The sequence below is a fragment of the Natrix helvetica genome (genome assembly GCF_964273705.1).
Source record: "Natrix helvetica genome assembly, chromosome: 4".
Lineage (NCBI taxonomy): Eukaryota > Metazoa > Chordata > Lepidosauria > Squamata > Natricidae > Natrix > Natrix helvetica.
The window spans coordinates 38,627,532-38,652,832 of NC_138550.1; the positions used below are offsets into that span (position 1 = coordinate 38,627,532).

Below are 25,301 nucleotides of genomic sequence, written 5' to 3' on the forward strand. Positions count from 1 at the left end.
CTGATGACAATTCGCAGGCAGATATTCCTTCTACCAGTTCTTCACAACCTGATGTTCCGTCTTCTCAAGCCGCGGATGCTGATGCTAGCGACGAACGTGAGGACGAGGATGATGATGATGAAGAAGAAGAAGACTGGTCTGTTGTTCCTAGACGCTCCAAGAGGGCCACAAAAGGAATCCCTCCACAACGTTATTCATGGCAACTGACAAAGTCACCATTACCTTTGATTTGCAACATTACTCTTCCTCCAGAGACATTCACACAAATCAAACAGCTTCCTGATTCAGAACAAGACAAATGGTATGATGCAATGCAGGATGAAATGGACAGTTTGAAGAAACTTAATGTATTCACACCTGCAAAACCTCCAGCAAATAAGAAAGTCATTGGCACCCGATGGGTCTACAGAATCAAGAAGAAACCAAATGGTGAGTCTTTATACAAAGCCAGACTTGTAGCTCAGGGTTTCGCTCAACGTTATCCTGAGGACTACACAAACACTTACTCACCAACAGTCAGAACTGAAAGTGTAAAAATTGCTTTAACCACTGCAACTATTCTTGGTTTAGAAGTTTTCCAATTTGATGTGGACACAGCTTATCTACATGCAGACCTAGATGAAGAGATCTACGTGAGAAGCCCTCCAGGATTCCGAAAGCAAGAAGGGGATACCTGGTTCCTGAACAAAAGTCTTTATGGTCTGAAACAGTCAGGTTTAATGTGGTATTTATGTCTTACTGACAAACTAAATTCAATGGGCTTTATTAAGTCCGAAACTGATGAATGCGTGTTCACAAAAAGATCTAACAATGCATATGAGATAATTCTTGTTTATGTTGATGATATTGTTTATATTGGTCCAAATAAGAAAATGAGTGAGATTTTTGCCAAAAGTTTGCAGAGATACTTCACACTAAAATCTTTAGGACACATTAGCACTTATTTAGGTGTTCAAATTGAAAAGACACAGAAGGGGTTTAGTCTTTCACAAGAGGAGAAAATTGACCACATTCTACATCATTGCAACATGAAAGATGCTAGCACAACAAAGACACCCATGCAAACAGATTTTCACAATTTAACACATGAACCAAGTCCTGAGTTCGAGGATCAAACACTTTATCGTTCAGTCATTGGTTCACTATTATACATTAGTAGTTGGACCAGACCTGACATCGCACTTAGTGTTAATCTTTTATCACGACACGTAGGTAAGGCAACACAATTTCATTGGTCATGCATTAAGAAGTTGTTGAAATACCTAAAACACACTAAACACATGAAGTTATTGCTAGAACCAACACACACTGATCAACCAAAGTTGATTTGTTTTGCCGACGCCGACTGGGCAAGCGACAAGAAGTCACGCAAAAGCACTTCTGGTTACATGATGTTCCTAAATGGTTGTCCTGTTTACTGGCAAGTGAGAAAACAGAGTTTTGTTTCATGTTCATCTACTGAAGCTGAATATGCTTGTGTTTCAGATGCTTGTAATTCTCTAACGTGGTTTGATGCTTTGATCACAGATATCTGGACACGTCCGATTCGACCAATCACCGTGATGGAAGATAATGTATCTGTTGTCTATATTTCTGAGTCACATTTCACAGGTTCTAGGTCCAGACACATTGACATTCGTTATCAAAACACAAAGCAATTAGTTAAGCAAGGTTTTGTTAAATTGCAATATGTTTCTACACATGATCAGATTGCAGACATGCTTAACAAACCACTCGCCGCAAATCAACACGAGTATCTGCGAAAGAAGATGTGCCTTAATTGATGATTTGATGACGTCAGCCCAGACTAGCAAAAGAAGGGGTGTCACGATGTTAAAAAGTTTGCTAGGCCTGAACTGCCTAAACTGACACTCAAGAGTTAAACTAAGAAAGCTTTATTGCGCAGGTCATAAAACAAAAAAAAGGTTCTTATCTGAAAGTGATTTATTGCGCACGCGTTACACATTCAAAATTCCTCTCTTCTTTGTTCGGCAGCCAACTTTTGGCTGACGAAGCTTTCATTATCAAAATGTAACCAATTAGTTATTTTCTGTTTTCATTTACTTTTATTATTTTATTATTAAAGTTTGTTTATTAATTAGAATATTTTCTTAAAGAGTATTTCTTTTCTAAATATCTCAAAAGATATGCAGAAGGGAATCAGCCACGGTTCATCGATCTCTAACAGGGTGTTTTTTCCCCTGACAGAACATATAATTCCAACTGTAAGGCAAAGCATGGGGATTGATCATAATTGTCATATTTCAGACTGATTGAACTACAACAAAGAGAGAACTACAAAGAAGGGCTAGGGCTATGTGATAGCAGGGCTCTGACTTGTTACTATTAGCTATCTGAGACTGAATCACTAACCATTGTTTACTTACCTTTTGGCAGGAAGAACATATCCATTGCCAAAACCCCATCTCTCATTTCAACTATAGTTGCAGGAAAAGCCAGAAGAAAAGGAGACAACGGTATGTATGCCTATTTTCCTGGCACCAAATAGACTCACTTTGCTCCTCAGAAGGAACAAGAGGATCTTCTGCTGTCATATCTGTAATTTCTAAGTTCTGATGGAAGTAGCAGAAAAGGACAGAGACTCATCCACTTCTCTTTGGTTGCCAACACAACACGATGTTGTGTGGGCAACAAAATGGCCCATTTGTACCACAGAAAGTTTGTTTCATCATCAGGTATTATCTTCAGGAAAGCTTGCTTCAGCATCACAACTACCTCTTCATATTACCTAAGAGTGAAGACTGTGGGACATTTTTTAAATGATCAGTGGTCTTTTGGAAGTATCACTTTGAAATCCCAGCAGTGTGCTAGTACTTGTACTGCTATACACTGGGCACTAGTTTAAAATGTGCTCTGCACCTTTGACTTTGTATAACTGAAGCTCCAGGATGGATGGTTTTACCTAGGGAAAATAGATACAAGTACTTGGTATGTCTATTGGACATATTCAGCTTCTTGTAAAATGCTTTCTGATAATTGGGAACATTACAGAGAGGGTATGCCATAATCTTTATGGTATAATTTAACAATCTCTTATATATGATTTATAAAACCCTGCCTCACAGCAGTGGTTCTGGAAGTATACAAAGATTAAAGATCAAGAACCATTATAGCATAACTGAGAGAAATCTTCTACTTTGCTCCTCGGTCCACAAATTAGGTAGAAACTTGTTTTCAGCTTGGATGTACACTACTTCTCAAGAAATTTCTCCTGGCACTTCTGCATAAGATAGCTATTTTAATTACTTTAAGCCAGAGGTCTTATGATTACTCTTAAAAGTTCACTTGGACTTCGTGCTTTCCCATGGAGCAAAATGATTTCTAATGGGTCTGGCAATGGATTTTCACAGCACTTTCCATTTCTAAGTGTAAGCAAGTGAAGTGTAAACTGAAATAACATCCAGCAGTCTGTTCTCAGTGTTTGATGCAAAGCATTCCGATCAGTGGAGTGAATATGAAACAATCAAGATCTTCCAGCTGCATCTGGCATTGTTAGTAAACACACAGCAGTCACATCTTCTATGACACAGGCACTCTCTTTCGCTCTCCCCCTCCTTGTATTTGACAAGCTGATTTCAGAGGCCAATGACAACATCCATGTCTCTTTCAAGATGAGTGCATTTGTTTTGCATTGAAGAAAGCTGCTTTCATGCCCTTGAGTATCTAGTCACGCAGTGCAAAAAAGAAAAGAAAAGCCCAAGTTCATGGACTGTTGAGTGCTCAAACATGGCACTTTCTTAAGTGAAGGCAACTAGAAAGCAAGTGCAGCAATTAGACAGTTATGAAAACATTTTACTATAGGGAGAGTTTGCTGGTGGTACTGATACAGGAAGGGAAGGGAAGGGAAGGGAAAAGAGATCTTGCTTTACAAAGAATGCAAAGTAAAAATGTCCTTTGAATGAACGCATTTTTTAATGTATGTATCAGTCTAGAGGACACTCAGTGAGAGAATGATTGCTGAATGCCCTAAATCTGTCATATAACACATATTTAAATTGAGATTTTCCAACAATAAAGAATTTTAAAATGGCATTTGGACTTTGTTTCTTGGGGCTCCTTTCTATCCAAGTGCATTTGTATCTATACTTCAGCCACCCAGAGTCATTTTATAAGGAGATATGTGGCATAAAATTGAATAAATAAATATTCTCAAATTGCAGCAGTTTATTCAAACTGTAATTACAGCAGCCAAATTCTCCATAGTATGTTCAGCTCAATGGGAAATTAAACAGTTGGAGTGCCTTTGGAGTGTCCCTTCTAGCAAGAATTACCCACTAAACTGCTATAATTCAACAAATAGTACCTTAACACATTATTTAAATATCCACTGTGGTTGAGATAGATGATAGATGATAGATAGATAGATAGATAGATAGATAGATAGATAGATAGATAGATAGATAGATAGATAGATAGATAGATAGATGATAGATAGATGATAGATAGATAGATAGATAAGAGAGATGGAGAGAGACAGACAGACAGACAGACAGACAGACAGACAGACAGACAGACAGACAGACAGATGACATACTGTGCATTGAATATCCTGGAAACTTATAGCCTGGGCATTGGAAATGAAATTCAAAATAGCATTATAGGTTATAAAAATAGGCTTAAGACAAGAGAAACAAATTTTAGAATTAATTTTAATTTTATAATTATATATAGCTCCAACCCCCATGCCTTGTGATGACGATATTCAAAAGAAATAAGAAATGCCCTGAAAATATGCCCTAGTGCCATGATGGTGGAGCTATGGCACACGGGCTGAAAGTGGCACACAAAGCCATTTCTCCGGGCACACGAGCCATTGCCTGTTGCTTTCCCAGGTTCCAGCGCACCGGCCAGGTGGTCTTCATGCATGTGGGAGCACTGGAAATCGGAAGAGCAGCCGCCCAATGTGCATGCACGCACCGGGCACCTGCTCTTCCAGTTTCTGGCATGTGCATACGCATTGGCCAGCTGCTCTTCCGGTTTCTGGAATGCATATGTGCGTGAACACCAGCTGGGCAGTGTGCATGTGCATGCCAGAAACCAGAAGATCAGCCAGCCAGTGCGCACATATGCACTGGGTGGCTGCTCTTCCAGTTTCTGGCACACACATGCGCACCGCTCAGCTGGTCTTTGCGCAAACATGCATTCCAGAAACAAGAAGACCAGGCGGCTGATGCATATGCGTGCCTCGCACACACTCCTGTTTTAGCACTTGAGGCCGAAGAGGTTCACCAACACTGTCCTAGTGCTTATTTTGGAGCCCAAAAGAAAATGAGACCAGGCCTTATATTCTGGAAACACAATACTCTATGTAATTGGAATTTTTGTATTTAGCAAGGAGTTGGAATGAATGGCCTTCATAGCTCCTTCCATGTCTGGAAATTGGTGGTTCACAGAAAAGATTGATAAAGTTGTAAATGCCTAAATTGAGTTGATGATTTGGCACAAGGTTAGGCTGGGAAGGGAAGGAGGATCTGTTTTACAGGAATAAAGCGAATGCATAGTAGGATAAAAAAAATCTTTTTTTATACTTCACCCATCACTCATTTTGGTGGTAATTTGGGGTTTTCAGAAAGATTTGACTGTAATGTTAATCAACTTTCTTCATTATTGCTTATTAAAGTCAATGTTACTTCTAATTAAATTTGTATTACTCAGTATTGGACTTTAACATATTAGTATTGGTATTAATATCAGTAGTATGACATCTTTGAGGGTAAAGCTTGCCAAGGAAGCTTACAAATGAATAAAACATGTAACCTCTAGAAACTTAGTTTCTGTTTTGTACTGATTTATTACATTCACCTAATCGTTTGGAGCCTTAATTGTATTTGTAGTACTTTACTCTCAGTGTCTGGCTGAGATGAATCCTGAACAAGGATTCTTGGACTTTGGTGTTCAAATACTTTTGGATGTTTATGTTTATATTTTTATTTGTGACTTCAGGTCATGACTCCTGGTGAGTGACAAGTCTTTACAGTTTCTTTGGCTAGATTTTTGCAAATAGTTTGCCATTGTTTCCTGAGAGACAGTGAATAGACCAAAATCACTGAACTGACTATGCACTTGAGGTGGGACTGGAACTCACAGTCTCTCAGTTTCCAGTCTAGTCTGATGACTTAAACCCTACCTCAAACTGGACAGTTTTGCTATATTCAATATCAGGCATGTCAAACTTGATTTCATTGAGATATGCATCAGGGTTATGTTTGACCTCAGGAAGCTTGGTGGGCGTGGGCAGGGTAGGTGTAGCCAGCTGGACATTACTCATGTTTGGGGGCACCTGTAGTGGCCCAAGCACTCTGCCAGCAAAAATGGAGCTTAGGAGGGTTATGTGCAGCCCTCCCGAGCTCCGTTTTTGCCACGTGCAACCCTCCCAAGTTCCCTTTTTGTTGTCAGAGGCATTGTGGGCCGGTTCTTCACTTTTTTCCCATGGGTCAGATCTAGGCATCCCGCGGGACAGTTCTTGCTGGTGGGTCTTGAGTTTGACACCTCTGTTCTATATCAATAAGCCAACTTCATATTAGATTATATGTTTTATTTTTCACCTCAATGGAGTGCAATGTCTGTATTATGACATATACATTTTATTAATATCTGATTATGGCTCTTTAATATTGTTGCTACAATGTAAGAAGGAGTTAAAATTTCATTTAATTTGGCAAAGTTAATTCTGTATTGGAAAAAGTACACATTGCAGCAATTGATTAATAAATTGTTCCTAAATTGTAATTTCTATCCAGTGTTCTCAATTCACAAAAGCACAGTATAATGGGACACTGCTAAGTTATGCAAGTAGAATTGCAGGTGGGAATTTCTATGCATTTTATAAACTGTCATTGGCTAAATATCATGCTGTTAGTTATTTTTACATCACTGTAATTTCAGAATGTAAGATCAGTAATCAATGGAGACATGGCTGATGTATCTAAATATTTATAAAACGAACACATACGGGTAATCCTTGAATTTTGTTCAATGACCTTTCAAATTTACAAGGCAATGAAAAAGTGAATGACCAGTTTTTACACTTATAACTGATGCAATATCCCCACAATCAAATGATCAAAATTTGGGCACTTGGCAACTGGCTGGTTTTTATGACAATTGCACTATCTGAGTCAAGTGATTATCATTTGTAATTTTCCCAGACAGCTTCTGAAAAGCAAAGCCAATGAGGAAAGCCAGATTCGCTTAATGGCCATAGGATTCACTTAACAACTGCAGCAATTCCCTTAACTGTAACAAAAAGATTGTAAAATGGGGCAAAACTCAGTTAACAGCTGCCTTGCTTAGCAATGGAAATTTTGGGCTCAGTTGTGGTCATAGGTTGAAGACTACCTGTAGAAAAACAGAAAAAAACTGTCAGAACTTGTACAAAGTCAGCAGTTATTAGACAAAGACTAAATTACTTTGAAATAGTTTTGGAAGAATAAGACAAAAAGAAACAGGTTTAAAATAGGAAGATATGTGAAGTGAGTGAATGTTTCTTGAATGAATTTTAATCCAGGATAATCCTCAATTATTCTGTAAGTGAACATAATAAGTGACAAAGGTCCCTGGGTGCTTCACCACTTACCTGATACTTTTCCTTATTCTTAAAAAAAAGTCACAGCCAGCTACCAGCCTTTTAAATTCATACATTCACAAGGACAACTTTATATCCAAATCTGAGAAATGCTGGGTGCTCAGAAGAAGAAAAATTAGAAGCAATAATCTTTTGCTGTTTATCCCCAAACATTTATCCTTTTGTAGCTTTCATCAGTGTGCAGAAGCCATTATAGCAGAAGGATCTAGGATGCTGAATCAACACATTCCAATTCTAAATAAAGCCCACCCTGGAGACCCATGTTAGGCTCCAGAACAGCCTTTCTTACTTTATGTGCACTTATTTGCACATGCACTCAGATATGTCCATTTAAATCTCCATTGGAAATATAAGGTCTTCTGTTTTTCTGTCCAAAGCAACCAACGGAAATGGTGGGGGGAGTGTTTCTCTAAATTTTGTCGATAGAAAAGGGACCATTAGAAAGAATACTGCTGCTAGATGTCAGGAAGGTGTAGTAATTTGTAGGTTGCTGTTGCTGCAGTTATTCTAAATAATTGTAGTTACAATAGGGGAAATTGGGTGGGTGGGAGAACTTTATTGTCACATATAATGTCATTGTGCTGAAATGAAGAGTTGTATTACAGAGATAATTTTCAGCTGGCTTCACTCCATCCATCACAGAGAATAACACCTGGCAAATGGCTTGGTTCCAGCCATCTCTTGTTAACCTTTCAGTCTTCACAATAACTATCAGCAGGGACAAAGTCAGTGCCATAAATAAACTGGCATTCACAACTTTCTACCAGCTAATAAAGGTTTCTAGTTTTTAGCACTACACAAAATTAAAATGTTCTGCTTAATTAGACAAAATTTTGCATTGGTGATGCAACCAACCGAAGCAAAAATAATAACAAATTACAGCTTGCATCAAAATTTAGTTTGGTATCCATTTATATTTTTTAAATATAAAATTATTTGGAAATCTTTTTTTAAAAAAATAGAAGAGAAAAATGAAGAGAAAACTTGTAGAAACAAGCCTGTCCCAGGACCTTAGCCCTATCATTTTTTTTAAATTAATCCTGCTATGATAATCCTCTTTGGTACATTTCAATCTATTGAATAAGATGTGTGAAATCCAGATGCAGCATCATTTTTTTGATACATCTAATGTGAAGAAAGAGAAGGGAAAAATGATTGGAAGATTAGAAGATATATCTTCAGATAGACCTAGAACTGAATATAACAGAATATCACTTATTATCATATGAAGTCCAACAAAATCCACTTGAACATGTCATTAATTATCTTCAGCACTCTGGATATTGGCATTTCCCTTTTACAAACCTTGGCTGGTAGACCATGTTAGTTAGTGTGATAATAAATTTGTTGTTATTGCAAAACTTTTTTTTGTTTGGTATTTTCACTCAAAATTTTCTGTCTTGCTACAGTCTTATTCCATTTTACCCCTATCAGATTGCAAGAATGGGAGTAAATATTCATTTACCATTGACAGTTTAGCAATTTCCTTCTGAGCAAAGGATCTGTTGCTTATAATTATGACATCTTGTCTTTGAGCAGTATAATGCACTTTGAAAGGAAGTTTGATATTAGTATTAATCATTTGGCTTTCTAAAAGACATGCTGAACAAAAGAACTGTCCTGCTGGACATGGTGAAGGCCCATCTAGTCCAACAAGTTTTATCTTATTGTACAGTGGCCACGGTGGCTCAGTGGCTAAGACGCTGAGCTTGTTGATCAGAAAGGTTGGCAGTTTGGAAGTTCAAATCTCTTGCACTGCATAACGGAGTGAGCTTCCATTACTTGTCCCAGTTTCTGCCAACCTAGCAGTTCGAAAGTATGTAAAAATGCAAGTAGAAAAATAGGAACCATCTTTGGTGGGAAGGTTCCGAGTTCCATGTGCCTTCGGCATTTAGTCATGCTGGCCACTGACCATGGAGACGTCTTTGAACAGCGCTGGGTCTTCAGCTTTGAAATGGAGATGAGCACTGCCCCCTACAGTCAGGAACAACTAGCACATATGTGCGAGTGGAGCCTTTACCTTTACTTATAGTGGTCAATCAAATGGCATAGATGTCAATAGGTATCTTCATGTTGATCCTTCCAACCAGCTTATATTTATGATATATTGCTGTGATCAAGGATGTCATAGATAGCCAACAAGCTCCTAGTAGCTGAATGAATTTGTAACCTTGTTTTACCAGATATCATCTTTATAGCAAAAAGCACAGCCTGAAAATCCATCTTGCCCAAATCATTTTATTCTGTCAGATCCTTGTTCTCATTAATTGAGGTCTAACACATATGGTAATTATGCTATAATGAGATTAACATATTGTTGGCTTTATCAGTTGTATGAATTTTACTGATATATGTATTTTATCATGTTTTTATGGTTCTGTTATTTTATGGATTTTATATTCCGTTGCTGTTAACACTGAGTTGCGATGAAACATAAGAGAAGAATACGGCCATGAGATAATGCAAAATGCTTAGTGCTTTGCACATAAACCAGGAGAGCTATTTTATGACAAACTGTGCTGGAACGGATTCTTAAAGAATGATTGACACAATACCTAATATGATTACAAAGCAGTAGGATAGAGTCTGTTGGAGGTTGGTTATATAGCTGACAATTAATGTTATAGTTTAGCAGTTTTATATTCCAAAAATATGATGGTCTTGGAGAATGGAGGTGGTAATGTACATCTCTGAGTTGGCCTTGAGCCTTTGCTCCTATTCTGATTATATATCATAGCTAGTAGCACCCATTGTGTCTTGTTCCCACAAAATAAATAGGTTTCCTTTGATGTTGGGTAGTAGAACATGATAATGCCACCTTGTACACATGATAATGCCATCTTGGAGGACAAATTTTGGAATTTGGATTGGTGAGAATATAAAAGTTTAAGGAAGGGCTTGTAATTAATTAATAATTTCTTGTTAAACATGATTGTAATTTATTTTAAAAATCCCAAGATAGTTATTTAAACAAACATTAATTAGCCTTGTATGGTTACATTTCTGTTTATGTGAGAAATGGCAAACTGTGATTGGAAGGCAATCAAAATCTATGTGTTCCTGTATCAAGTCAGTCTCTTTAATAATTGTGTTGTCAGTCAAGCTTCTACAATGTAGTCAGCTGGGAAACAGACAGATGACAAAAACATAACTGTAGTAGAACACAGTTTTATGGCTTGAGGGCTTCTCTTGCTTTCCCTAGATGTGGTCTTCTGACAGCCCTTTCTAGCAGATTAATACAAGGAGCAGTGATGCTGGCACTACATTAATACTAAACATTGATTTTTGGATTTGTGCAGAAGGCCTGTTCTGGCAATTTCTATACTGATGTATTGGGGAAAAACCTTAAGGCTTTATTTTCAGATGGTTTGTCATGCTTTTCTGTAGTCTCATATGGGAATGAAATAAGAAGACTCATGAGGACCAAGACCAGAATGCCCCTTCTATGTGAATCTGCAACTTGTTGAAACTTAATCTCATTTGCCTAATTTACACTCTGACAAAGCAGAATTGCATTTCAAAATCTACATTTAAACAAAGAGGCTTCGTAGATATATAAATCTATCAATAGTTTCTATGCCATGGCAGTTTAATCTGTTGGATTTTTTTTTAAAAAAAATATCATTTAAAGTTTTGATCTGGTCAAATTCAGGGATTCTATGATTTGATGAATGATATAGTACAAAGGAGGTTCTTTAAAAAAAACCTCCTGCCATTTGAAATTATGAATACAAATATGAAAAATAAGAAGCACAAGCCATTTCAATGCTTAATGTTGACTAGTTGCATTCAATTCCATTCCATTGCAGATTATTCCGTCATCCTAAACATAGTTGTTGAATAGTTTAAACTGCAAGCATTTGCCCCTCTACTCAGATCAGCCAAAAACAATTCTAACAAAAACAATTTTAATATTTAGCAATTATGGCATAAGCTCAATTTATGTATGTGCTATTTTATTTCTAATTCTATTTCTTAATTTTAACAATTAAGGAATAGTTTACAGATATTGGTGACAATTCTCTTTTTCTCTCTCTTTCTTTCTTTCCCTCTGCCCTATCCCACATTAGGTTAATAGTTGGCTTTTCTCTGGATAGTAAGGAATTAAGGACACCTGTACACATCATCTGTATAGAGTAGATTGTGCTCCATGATATATTTTTCTCATCAGGCCATCAGTACTCCTTGCTGAATAGTCCATAAACAAAATTATCTGAATTTTCTCTTGAACCTATACTATAATTAGAAAAGTAAATATTGCAGAATCTTACATGTATCAGGCTACATGGTTCTTTATTAGAGCCATATATTTTATACAGTCAGAACTGTGACACTAAGCCTGAATACTTGGCATGACTGAATGCTGGGTAGTTAGAAATGTTTACATACACCATCCCCACCCAAGTCCTCCACCAAATATTCAGTCTCTGTCAGTCTCTCAGGTTTTTGAGCTGATGCAAGCTGCATTTGCCCATACAGTATGCATGACAACTCTTTTACTGCCATCCTGCCTTGCTGCTTCATGTGTGGGCGATATCTGTTTTCAGATGAATGGGACTATTTAATAGATAAATGGAGACCTAAGCAATATGGCCTTGTGTTCACAACGGCCATGATAAATTTTATCAGAACATTTCCTTAGCAACTCCTGAATCTCAGGATGCAAATGTTTCTTTTAACTAGGATCATTCTTCTCTGTAGATAACATGTGGGCAGAAAGTACCGGTGATCTATTACATTATTACTTATAAATATGTATGCATGCATCATTTTCCCTGCTTTCAGAAATGTATAAATATGAGTGCATCTTTTGCTGCAGAGGTGTGTCTCTACTATTCTTTTGAAGGATGCCTGTTCCAATAAATATTGTCTAATAAATCACTGCAATGAGCCTTGATTATTTGCTTAGCACCATGCATTTTTGAGTTTTTTGCAGCCTCAAAAGAACTCAGGCCACCCGCAGCCAATGGGTCATGTGTTTGAGACTGCTAATTTACATACAAGGGTCAACATGGAATTGGTGTATTTTTTTGGAAGATTTTTTTTAAATAACATTTTTTACTGTTTGTGATCCTTGTCTTTAGTCTTGTTATGATTGTGACATTTTAATTTAAAATAGCACTGTTTCATAAAATAAGACTGTGGGCTTCTCTAAAAGAACAGTATGGAAACAGTATCATTAAATAAATAAATTTATTTATTTAATGATACTGTTTCCATACTGTTCTTTTTAGAGAAGCCCACAGTCTTATTTTATGAAACAGTGCTTATATTTTTCAGAATATAAGACACACCGAGTATAAGACGCACCAAGATTTTGAAGAGGTGAATTAAAAAAAAAGTTTTTGCATTCCGCAGACCTCCCAAACCCTTTGCACATCTCATTTTTGTGAAAAACAGGGCATGCAGAGAGTGTGAGAGGCCTGCAAAGTGCTCCTGGGGGCTAGGTGGAGGAGCAAAAATGAGCAAAAAACGGCCCATTTTTTTGCCAAAAAATGGCATGCCTAGCCTTTAGGAGGTTTGTAGAGTGTTTCTAGGAGCTGGGAGAAGGGGCCGAAATGAGCAAAAACAAGCAAAAAAATTCCATTTTTTGTCAATAAAGGGCAGGCATAGCCTTTAGGAGACTTGTAGAGTGCTCCTGGGAGATGGGGAAATGAGCAAAAATGGCCAGTTTTTTGGCTCATTTCTGCCCTCCCCAGCCCCTAGGATCACTTTGCAGGCCTCCCAAAGCCTCTGCATGTCCATTTTTGTGAAGGGGGTGGGGTTTGAGGAGGCCAAAATGCTGTATTCAGTGTATATGATGCACCAAAATTTTCACCTTCCTTTTTGGGGGAAAAAGGTCCATTGTATACTCCGAAAAATATGGTAACTTATTTGAATAAATAAGAGTACAGGTTATTTCTGCAAAGAGTGAGAATACTTTTTAGGTAAAATAATATCTAAAAGTCTCCATGGCTTTTCATATGTGTATATCTATACCAGGGGTCAGCAACCTGCGGCTCTGGAGCCGCATGTGGCTCTTTCATCCGTCTGCTGCGGCTCCCTTTCGCCAGTCAGCTTCACAATTGATAGGGCTTTTGGACAGGTAGAGGAAAAGGGATGGCGCATGTTAGATATTAGCATATATCGGGGCAAGTCTCCTCTCTGGTCCGCTGCTACAGCGGGAAACAGGTATCGTTCTGATTGGTCGAGGGGCGTACCCGATCCCTATAAAAGGGGAACCCTCCGACCACAGAGCAAGCTGGATCACTAATACTACTAATAAAGAGCTGTTAAGTCACTTCGTGTCCGCAGTCTGTTCTCTCGTTGCCCAGATCCAACATTGGCGACGAAGGTGGGATCGAGAGACAGATAGGACAAAGAACGCTACCTCCAGAATCTCCGGAATTGATCCAGCCTAGGAATTCGGCAGAAATTCCGGCAGCCATCTCAGGTCACCACAGCGCGGCAAATTCAAGCGAGAGAAGATGGTGATGCACACTCCCCCCGCTCCATTCGACCCAGAGAACGACGAGTGGGAAGCCTTCATGATTCGTTTCGAGTGCTTTCTCGAAGCGAACGAATACACGGGGATCACCGACGCCCGGAAGAAAAACATCTTCCTCGGCTACTGCGGAAAAGAAGTCTTCAACACGGCCAGAGACCTCACCGCGCCTACTCCGATACAGGCAGTATCATGGGCAGTGTTGCAACAGGCTCTACAGACTCATTAAGCGCCAAAACCTTCCCGCCATGTTTGCCGCCAAGCATTCAACACGAGGAACCAGAAGGCGGGAGAATCTATCAACCAGTACGTTGCAGCCCTACGAAAAGCAGCCACACATTGTGGATTCCGAGACCTGGATGAGCAGATTATGGATCGACTCGTTAGCGGGCTGAGAGACATTTCCCTACAAAAACGGCTGTTAGCCAAAACCAATTTAAGCCTACAGATTGTACTCGACGAGGCAAGAGCTTCAGAAGCAGCAGACAGATCAGCGGAGACCATTCAACGCGGATTCAACACAGGCCAGCCAGCGCCGAGACACACCAGAGTCCACTACGAGGACACCATTCCAGATTTCGGGGATCCCGAGCTCGAGGAAAGTCACCTGATGCGGAGCAGTCACGTGAGACCTGGGGGGAGACCCGGATCCCGTTTGCCGCCCTGCGCAAGCTGCAGAGGGAATCACCCCCGGTCTACCTGTAGGTTCAGGAACGTTGTTTGTTCGCACTGCAACAAACTTGGGCACATCGCACGAGTGTGCCGGAGCGAAGTCCCTGCCTCACGGCAGCCACCCATGTACCGCCAACAGAAGCCCAACCCAGGGGCTTGGCGAAATCAAAAAGGGCGCCCAGAGAGAAATCCACAAGTGTTTACCCAGAGAGAAAATTCTCAAAGAGCTGAGCGGACGTATCCCCAGAGAGATTACTCACAAGGAGCTGAGCGAGCGTATCCCCAGAGAGACTACACACAAAGAGCTGAGAGAGCGTTCTATCAAGACGCTCAACGAGAGTATTTTCAGGATACAGATGATGAGATAGAGTTGACCCAGAGAGAGGAATTGCGAACGTATCTCACATCAATAAGCCAGGTCCGCACCAAGTGGCCTAAAAAGCTGAAAGTCACAGTCCTCTTGGAGGGCTCACCTTGCGAGCTGGAAGTTGACACAGGATCATCCCTGACGATCATTTCATGGGCATCCATGAAACAGGCTATCCCTAGCCTCAAAAAGAGCCAACTACGCGTTCCAGACATCCTGCTACGAGACTACCAGGGGAACCGAGTCCCCATCGTAGGCCAAGGCACGTTCCAGATCCGTTTCAAGGACATCGTAGCCCAGCTGCCCGTGACCATCGCCAGCGCACCATTACAAAACCTCCTAGGACTGGATTGGTTCGAATCCTAGGGGCTAGAAGTCACCGGAATCAACGCCGTGGAAAACAGCAGCGCTGAGCAGATTTTTAAGGAGTTCGAGGATGTGTTCAGCCCCGGTCTTGGTAAGTATGTGGGTAAACCAATATCATTCAATTTAGACCCCAAAGTGGCACCAATCCGACTTAAACCGAGACGAGTGCCCTTTGCACTCCGCCCAAAAATAGATAAGGAAATAGATAAGTTAGTGGAGCAAGGAATCCTTGAGCCGGTGGATCACGCGCGCTGGGAAACACCCATCGTGACCCCAGTCAAACCAGACGGATCAGTCCGCATCTGCGCGGACTATAAATGCACAATTAATGTCGCGCTACAACAGAGCGCATATCCTGTGCCTGTAGCACAGCACTTATTGCACTCGTTGGGGCCAGGAAAGGTATTTGCTAAATTAGACATGGCACAAGCTTACCAGCAACTGCCAGTTGATAGCGCCACAGCGGAGGCCCAAACTATAGTGACGCATAGAGGAGCATTCAAATGCAACCGGCTACAATTCGGTGTGAGTATTGCCCCAGGATTGTTCCAGAGCGTCATGGAACGACTTTTGCAAGGGATACCGGGAGTCGTCCCCTATTTTGATGACATCTTGGTGTCCGCTGCAAACGAGGAGCAATTAAATAAAAGAGTCAGAACTGTTTTGGCCAGAATCAGAGAAAACGGTCTCCGCCTCAAAAAGGAAAAATGCCAAATTAACGTGCCTAGCGTAGAATTCCTGGGTTATAGAATCGATGGTCAGGGAATACACCCCACTTCAAAGAAAATTAAGGCGATCCAGGACGCCCCCACACCACGAAATCAGACCGAGTTGCAGGCCTTCCTCGGACTACTTAACTTCTACAGCGTTTTTCTGAGGCAGAAGGCGACCGTTGCTGAGCCACTACACCGTCTACTCCAGAGGAACGCACCATGGAAATGGGGACGATCCGAAGCTGCAGTTTTCGCCGGAGTAAAGCGCCTGCTCACCACTGACTCACTGCTTGTCCAATACAGCCAGACCCTACCGCTGGTATTGACCTGCGACGCATCACCCTTCGGAGTTGGAGCAGTCCTCAGCCACAGGATGCCCGACGGAAAAGAAGCACCCATCGCCTTCTACTCCAGGACTCTTTCATCGGCCGAGAGGAATTACAGCCAATTGGACAGGGAAGCGCTAGCTGCTGTAGCTGGAGTAAAACGTTTCCACGAATACCTCTACAGCCGTAATTTTGAACTGATTACAGATCACAAACCGCTGTTGGGACTTTTGGCGGGAAACCGCCCCACTCCGGTCTCCCTTTCTCCATGCATGACCAGGTGGACTGTTTTCCTGGCTGCGTACTCCTACAAGTTAATTCATCGACCGGGCTCCACTCTCGGACACGCAGACGCACTCAGCCGTTGCCCATTACCCGACATTCTGCCAGACCCCACTCCAGAAGTACCGGTATTGCTCATTGACTGTTTGGACTTTGGATCGGTTTCTTCATATGACGTTGCAAGGTTCTCCTCTAAAGACAATTTAATAAAGCAAGTTCAAACTTGGGTTTGGAGGGGGTGGCCGAAGGGAAACGTGGGCCCGGAATTCAAAGTGTTTTGGTCAAAACGGGACAAACTCTCAGTGTTACAAGGTTGCTTATTGTGGGGGGATCGAGTTGTTATTCCGTATGCTTTACGTAGGAATGTATTAGATGCTTTACATGTGGGTCATCCGGGGATTGTTAGGATGAAGGCGTTAGCAAGAAGTTACGTTTGGTGGCCAAACATGGACAAAGAAATAGAGGAGTGGGTGGCCACTTGCGACCCATGCCAGGAATCGAGACCAGCACCCCCGGAAGCGCCCGCCACAGAATGGGAGAAACCTAAAGCACCCTGGTCGCGAATACACTTCGACTTCGCAGGGCCATTCCAACGTCAGACTTTCCTTATAGTTGTGGATGCATACTCGAAATGGCTAGAAGTAGTCCTAATGACTTCAACCACGGCAGAGGCAGTCATTAAGGTTCTACGGCGACTTTTCGCCACTCATGGCCTGCCCGACCTCCTGGTCTCCGATAATGGGCCCCAGTTCACGGCCATGCAATTTGAGACATATCTAGCAGGACAGGGGATTCGGCACGCCCTCGTCGCACCATTCCATCCGGCATCAAATGGACAGGCGGAGAGAATGGTGCGATTCGCAAAAGAGGCCCTCGCTAGGATGGGTCCAGGTGATTGGCAAACACGCATTGACCATTACCTCTTAATTCAGCATATCACCCCAAGTGCAACGACGGGTAGGAGCCCCGCTGAACTACTCATGGGCCGCCGTCTACGGTCTCACCTGGACCGTCTTCACCCAAATTACTCTGCCACAGCTCCCCCAGACTCCACAAGCAAAATTCGGTCTTTTAGCATAGGGGATTCAGTATACACCCACAACTATGCAGGGGGAACATTGTGGATGCCGGCAAAGGTCATTGGCATCACGGGTCCACGATCGTATCTGCTGGAGCTGGAAGATGGGCGGAACTGGAAAAGGCACATCGATCAACTTTGGGGTCGCCTAGCACACTCAGACCTTCGAAACGAAGACGAGAGTTTCCTGCCAACGGAAAGTCAGCCACGCGAGAGCCCCATCATAGAGAACTACGACACCTGCGAACCCAGGTCGGAACAAGAGATCGAGCACGAAGCAGAGCAAACCCCAGACAACACAACCGAGCAGACTCCGGAACGCCCTAGCAACGAAGGCACGAAACCTCCCGAACGTGAAACAGGAAAAGCATCCGATCCTGCAACCACTTCTAACCAACCCGAACTGCGACGCTCCTCCCGAGTAAGGCAAACCCCAACATACCTAAAAAACTATGTTACTAACCGCAACGTTCCGTCTAGGAGGGGAGGGGTGTTAGATATTAGCATATATCGGGGCAAGTCTCCTCTCTGGACCGCTGCTACAGCGGGAAACAGGTATCGTTCTGATTGGTCGAGGGGCGTACCCGATCCCTATAAAAGGGGAACCCTCCGACCACAGAGCAAGCTGGATCACTACTACTACTAATAAAGAGCTGTTAAGTCACTTCGTGTCCGCAGTCTGTTCTCTCGTTGCCCAGATCCAACAGCGCACTAAGGGGAGACTCTATGGTGGGAGAAACAGAGTTCCGGTTGGCTCCAGAATTGAATGGGGGGGGGGCTTCCAGTTAGGACCTTTGTGGCCCTGGTTTATACATAGCATAGGAGTACATGTACAATATGTTATATAAGGGCATGTGTTCTGTCCCAAGCCTCTACAATATATACGGACGCAGACTTGGCTGTCTGCCACAACTAAGGAGGGGGATAAGGAACCCTTTGGCTGGGAACCCAGGAAGCTATCTCTATGAAACAAGACTTGAACTCACGAAAGTCTCCCTATCTTTCTCTACAGCTGGATCAGTAAATTGTTGTTTCCTGCAAAATTCCCCTCCCATCGCCCCACCTATAAAGTTCTCCGGGAGGGGCCAATCAGTAGCCACCTGTTCCTATTTCCTTCTGTGACCCTTTTTCCAAAACTGCTCCATCCTCCTCGCAGCCCTACACATACACACATCAAGGACAGCCTCCCTCTGTTCATCCTCACTGCTCCCTAACTCAGACGCCGCCTGGTGGCCAACAGGCCTCTCTAGTCCCTGCTCTGACTCCAAACACTCCTCAGAGTCTTCCTCAGCCTCCAGGGCAGTCCCATAGTGTTCATTGCTGTCAGATTCCACCAACAACTCAGCCAGATGCTGTTGGGCCACAACAGCATGATACTATAATTTTCTTTGGGATTATAGTCCCTCAGATTCAAGTGGATAAATTTCAAAAGAAATTTTTCAAAATGAATAAATAATATAACTTAAATAAAACAGAAAATAATATTGGGAACAGTTGTGGGAATGGACATTACTGAGAGTCTGAAAATAGAATTGTTTACATAACATCAAAGTACATGCAAACAAGTTTGTATTATAGAATTCTTTATAGAATAGGATTCTTTTAAAAAGAAACATTTTTATTTGTTTTTAAACAAGGACAAACAAACATAAAAATAAAAAACCCATCAGGATGTAGTTAATAAGAAAGATGAGAAGATTAATAGTAATATAGCTAGATAGTTTGACAGTGTTGTGAGAATTAATTGTTTGTCAGAGTGATGGCACGGGGATCGGGGAGAAACTGTCCTTGTGTATAGTCGTTCTGGCATGCAGTGTGCTTTGTCTTCAGATAATTTGGTTACCTGATTAGCTAATCCAGTGGTATGATTTATAGAATATCTGCAATGGTCTAAAAAAATCCAAATGAGTTCTATCAGAACTGCAAGATTAATCATTTTCAAAATTACCATGTGTCTGTAACATAGTGCAGCTTTTAATTATCATTTTGTTTCATGTGTGATGAACTGAAATACATTGTTTTTAAAAAAGATTCCACTCTGAGATAATTATGAGGTGGAATTTTATTCCTTTTTATTACTGATGCTTGAAAGATAAAGAGAAAAGGAAAGAGAGAGGAGAAGGGACAGGGAGGGGTAGAGAAAAAAACACACATGATAAAATTTAAAATCTTACACACACACACACACACACACACACATACATACATACACAAATGTTACATACATATTCATACCATGTTATAAGATTGAATTATTAAGCATGAACTGAGAAGTTCCATTTGGTTTTAATCTCAGCATTTAATTATATTTTACTATTAATAACTTAAATGAAGATATTTCAGGATTATATAACTTGACATATATGAAGTGCTATAATATTTCTCAAAGTTTGCTGAATTTGAGGGCAGTTGGATGGAATCCCAAAATTTGCAGCTTAAAAGTAATCACCCTAAGATCTAAGCCCCCAAAGAAAATGAGAGAGAATCTATCAATTTATTTCTATCTTTTATATCTAGATTTTGAATGAAAGGCTGCTACTTCTTTTTCTCTTCCAGGGGTACTGACTGAATGTTGACATTTTATCCTTTGCTTGATCAGCTGAATTTAAGATGGATTTCTTCTTCTTCTAAGTAGTCTGGGTTTTGGTAGGAATTAAGATTTGTATAACTTCAAGATATTTTGGAGAAACCTGGGAGTAAATATGGTTCCTTATATACAGTACATACATCTGTTTCAATATATAAGAAGGATATCAGTTAGCTGCACCTAACTGATGCTTTAGCCACATCCCTCCTTGCTTCCTGTAGCCACTCTCAACTCCCTGAGCAACATTATTGCTTCCATCTTCTTCAAATGATGGTATCTGCCTTTTGTCCGATACATCTGAACCAGGGACGTGTGGTCATTGGAGGCAGGGGAGGCAGAGCCTCCCCTCTCATCATGAAATAATAATATATAAAATAATAATATCCACGAGGGAGTTTGATATATATAAGAGGAAGAGGAGCTCAGGCGGGCGAAAGGAAGCGCTTTAGTCAGCGGGGTGTGGGGGAGAGGAGGGGAGAATGCCTGAGCATTCTCTCTTCTCCCCCACACCCCGCTAACTAAAGCACTTTCTTTTGCCCTCCTGAGCTCTTCCGCGGGCGAAAGAAAGCGCTTTAGTCAGTGGGGTGTCAGGGGAGAGGAGGAGAGATTCTAAGTTTTCTTCCTTCTTTTTCTTTTTCTTTTACCTTCCCCTCCTTCCTCCCTCTCCCCTCTCCCCCCTCCCCCTCTCAAACACACAAACAAACACACACACACACAAAGAGAAGTTGGATTATAGTGTTTAATTCCATGTAGCTGATTTCCAGGGCAAAGGAGGAGTTATTTTTGCCCTGTCCAATGGCATTTTCTTTGATAAAAGGGATGGAAAGATGGTCTTTGGGTTCCCTCCTTGAATGAAAGAATCCTGGTGAGATCCCTGTCTGGGAGTGTAGGACTGATGTTGCAGATGGGAAAATGACATTCCCCCATCCCCCAGCCGAAAGGGTGACCTCCTGTAGTAAGGATCGGGACGACTGTCCTGTTTTTTATATATGGATGAAAGGACCTTGTGCTTGTCTTTAGATTCCGTGAGGTACAGATCCTAGGGGGTACCAAATAATTGTGTGCCACTGAAGGGGGAGGCTGCCAGGTGCCACTTGGTATGGACATCCACCTGTCATGGCTTGAGCCAAAGCAGACGCCTGGCCATGACCGAAGAGGCCATGGCTTTGGAAGTGAACCTGGCAACATTGAGAGAAGAATCAGCCGCAAATTCAACAGCTGCCCTAATCTTGTTGACGTCCCTATGTGATCTAGTGTAGGAGAAATGCGCTCCTGAAGCTGTTCAATTCAGACTAGGGCCGCTCTAGAGAAAAAGGAAGTGGCAGTGGAGGCCCTAGCGGCCCAGGTGCCTGCCTGATAGTTTTTGACTAAGGTTTGGTCTGACCGTTTCTCCTCAGGCTTGAGGACCTCCTCAGGGGCTCCAGGGACACGGTAGGGGATGAAAGTGCTGCAACCGGTGCGTCCACTGGGGGAGACTCGAAGAATTTGGTGAGTTCGGGTGTAATGTTATAGAGGCGTTTGTTCAAGGTTGGTTGGCTGTGGACCCATGCCCGGGAACTTCCACTGCTTCTGGATCACATTAAGGAAGATTTTGGGAACAGGGATCATCTCTTTTTCCATAGTAGGTTCACCCCTGAGGGAAAAGCCTCTTTGGCCTGCCTCTTCCTACTGCTCTTCACCCCTGATGGCCCTGCCTCCTCTAATCCTTTATCAGCAGACACAGCTTGGTCAGCCATCTCCCCTGACATAAATCAAGCAATGGTCTCACCCATTTGATGACCAGGCACTCCTGATCCGGTCCACCTGGAATGATCCTGGGTCGCTGGGTACTTGTAATGGCTGTTGCAGAGTTCACGCCTTTTTTAAAGTGTCCAAAATGGCTGCCTTTTTTTCTTTCGAGGCTTTTCTTACCCGCATAATGGCCACCGACACTCAAAGTGGCTGGGTGCTCCACAGAATGGCCACTGACCTCGCCTGGAACCACTGCATGCAAAAGGGCTGGTCGCACGTCTCTTTGAATGCCCAGGTTCCAGGACTGCCTTGGGGAAACAGCTATGGAGCCGTAGCTCGTTAGCTGCTGATTCGACTGCAAGTCAGGCTTCCTGAGTGAACCCGTGGCTGCAGGCAGTCAGAACAGCTGAAGAGGGGCAGCCTGAAAGCAGTTTTGAATTTCCCTCCAATTTGTCAGAAGAAAAAAATGATTTAAAAAACCAATTTAAAGGAAAGAAATTTGTAAAAAAATCGCCAATTAATGCTATAAGGCTAAAATTTGGAGGATAGATCAATTCTCACTGCTAGTCCTGGTTGGACTGAGTCTGAACTGGGGAGGAGCCACAAGGGCCCGATGACATTATAAGTGTAGACTCAGTCCAATTGGTTATTGGACAGAATAAACCCAGTCTGGCTGCTGTCTCCACAATCTCAGGAGAATCCTGGAGGATCAGGCTATTAAAGATTATTGTTTTGAAGGCTGTTTGTTACCTTTAGAATCACAAGCAACAGGCATTGAATACTAAATGCTAGGCAGAGAAGGGCTATTTTTTTTACTGGATGTGTTTTTGAATTTCCTGAATACACATGCAATAGTTTACTATTCTAACACAGGGTGCTAACTAGATGGGTTGGAGATTTAATTTTATCTTTAATTAACCTCTTTAAAGCAGGGAGAAATGCAGCTTTTTAAGTTCCTGTACTGGTCATGAAAGCTAAATTTGGTTACTCATGTTTGTGTTCAACCCAGATTTATATTATACCTATTAATTCTTAATTCCTTTTACCACATACATTTAAGTATCCCTTTCCAATTGTGCTAAAGCTATTGCTATGTTCCTCTTGATGTATCCTATTCCCACTGTCATAAGGAAACAAGCAAATGCTGGCCCTCATAAACAGTTCATTTCAACAAACATTTATTCCTTTCCCCAGGCTATATTAAACAAGTTGCTCAGCAAATCGATATTTGAAAAATTATCCAGGAACATAATCTACATCTTACCATGCTTGCACTTTTCAATATTCTTGCAGATTTATATTTTCATTATCTACCCCATCCCCAACTCAGATGCACTGGGAAGAAATTTTGGGATCTTCTGTTCCAGCAACCTTATGGGTCCTAGACTGGGAACGAGGTTGAAAAGATCCTTCCTTTAATTAATCCATTTTTGTACCCTTTGCACTCTTTTTCATTTTATAAGTAGCAAAATGATATCTTCAACAGCTTCTCATCTATTAAAATTAATTTCTCATTTGTACATAAGTGCACATATGTGTTGCATTTTCTTAACGGAAAGTCAAGCTTACCTTATTTTTCTTTGAAGATGAAGGAACTTTCCTTAAAAGGATTAGTTTGACAGATACTCCAGAGATATTGCAAAGCAAACAACTATTTCTTTTTTAATATGGCAGTTAAGAATGATCAGATTATAGAAAAAAAGAGTACAGTTTTGTTCTTATAATGGATTGATGTTTTAATGATAGTCTGAATGTTTGATTGCAGTCCTCTAATGGATCTCGGGAACCAAATCTGGGTTAGATGGTAATATAAACAAACTTTGCATGTAAGAATGTTGATTAGGGATTTAAGTAACAGCATAATTTTGTTCCTAAAACTCAAATCTACTGTCTTACTTGGAATAAAGAAAGCAGGCAAGTTACATGATGCAATTTAGACTGCTGGAACTGATGTGTCCATCCTTGTGAATATAATAACAAAAAAGTCCACTAAAATATGTTTTAATGTAGAATTGCTTACATAGCTTATTTTTATGCTCAAAATGAAGCTCAAGATGAAGATAAAGATTCAAAACAATAAAACTACCACTCAAAAGAATAAAAACATACATAAATAAAGAGAAACAAGCACATTCATTACATCTCCCCTTCCATAACACAGCTGTTTATATTGGAAAGCAAGAAAGGACTATCTTTTTAAAAAACTGTTTTCTTCCTGAATCATGGTCTTCAGTAGCCAAATTTCTTTAAAAGCAAGCTGACATTACAGAATGTAACCAAATTGTATCAGGTCAGAGAAACTCTACTGTAGAATGGGAATATTTGTCATCTTTGTTCATGAGCCATCTAAGATATATTGTGAGGTCTATTTCTTAAGAAACAAGCAGAGGAGAAGGTTTCACCCCAGTTCTAGTCACAAACACCTGAATGGGATGTTTAACACAAAAATAATCTTTTTTCAGAACATAAGACATGTATTATCTGAATGTGAAGCTTCTAGAAATTCCTGAATATTTTTGGATTTGGCTTGGTCAAGGATGCTCATAGTTTCCAGTTGAAACTATGGTTTAGTCTGTCCATATCTTGCGAGATTAAGGAATTTCACTGTATTCATACAGATTATGCATCAATAGGCACATAGTGATAAACTACATTTGCACACCATCAAAATGAATTAAAAAACTAAAAAAGAAACCCAAACTCCAAAATGCATCCTTTCTAGCAACCTACACCCAGATGAGCAGGGATTAATACCAGACAAAAAATAGATAAGAAAACAGTCTAATCAAGGAACTACAGGCACATCAATACTGTCAGGGCAAGCTACCATATATAAAGAATGAGAAAACCTCACATTCAGTTGCACTGATGATGTTACTTAGCTGGGTAATGAAATTTCTGCAAATAGTCAAACTCAGAAAGCACCAAGGATTTCACAGTTAAACTCTGAGCTACATATATTCACTTTTAGGCGTACTGATTATGTTTAAGGGTTGCCTTCCACAATCTGGGTTCAAATATATTAGGATTGCAGCTTTATTTATTTTTCAGACAGAAGATACCTGACCAGGGAAGGTTAGAATAGTTTT

General features: G+C 41.0%; 1 long non-coding RNA gene across 1 annotated transcript in view; it reads left to right on the forward strand.

Moving 5' to 3' along the window:
- The first annotated feature begins 2,213 nt into the window (after window positions 1-2,213).
- The window catches only part of LOC309391237, a 39,029-nt gene continuing 15,941 nt past the window's right edge, over window positions 2,214-25,301 (forward strand). The window contains exon 1 of the long non-coding RNA XR_014175247.1: window positions 2,214-2,477. This is a non-coding gene — a long non-coding RNA (uncharacterized lncRNA). The remainder of the gene's footprint in view (window positions 2,478-25,301) is intronic.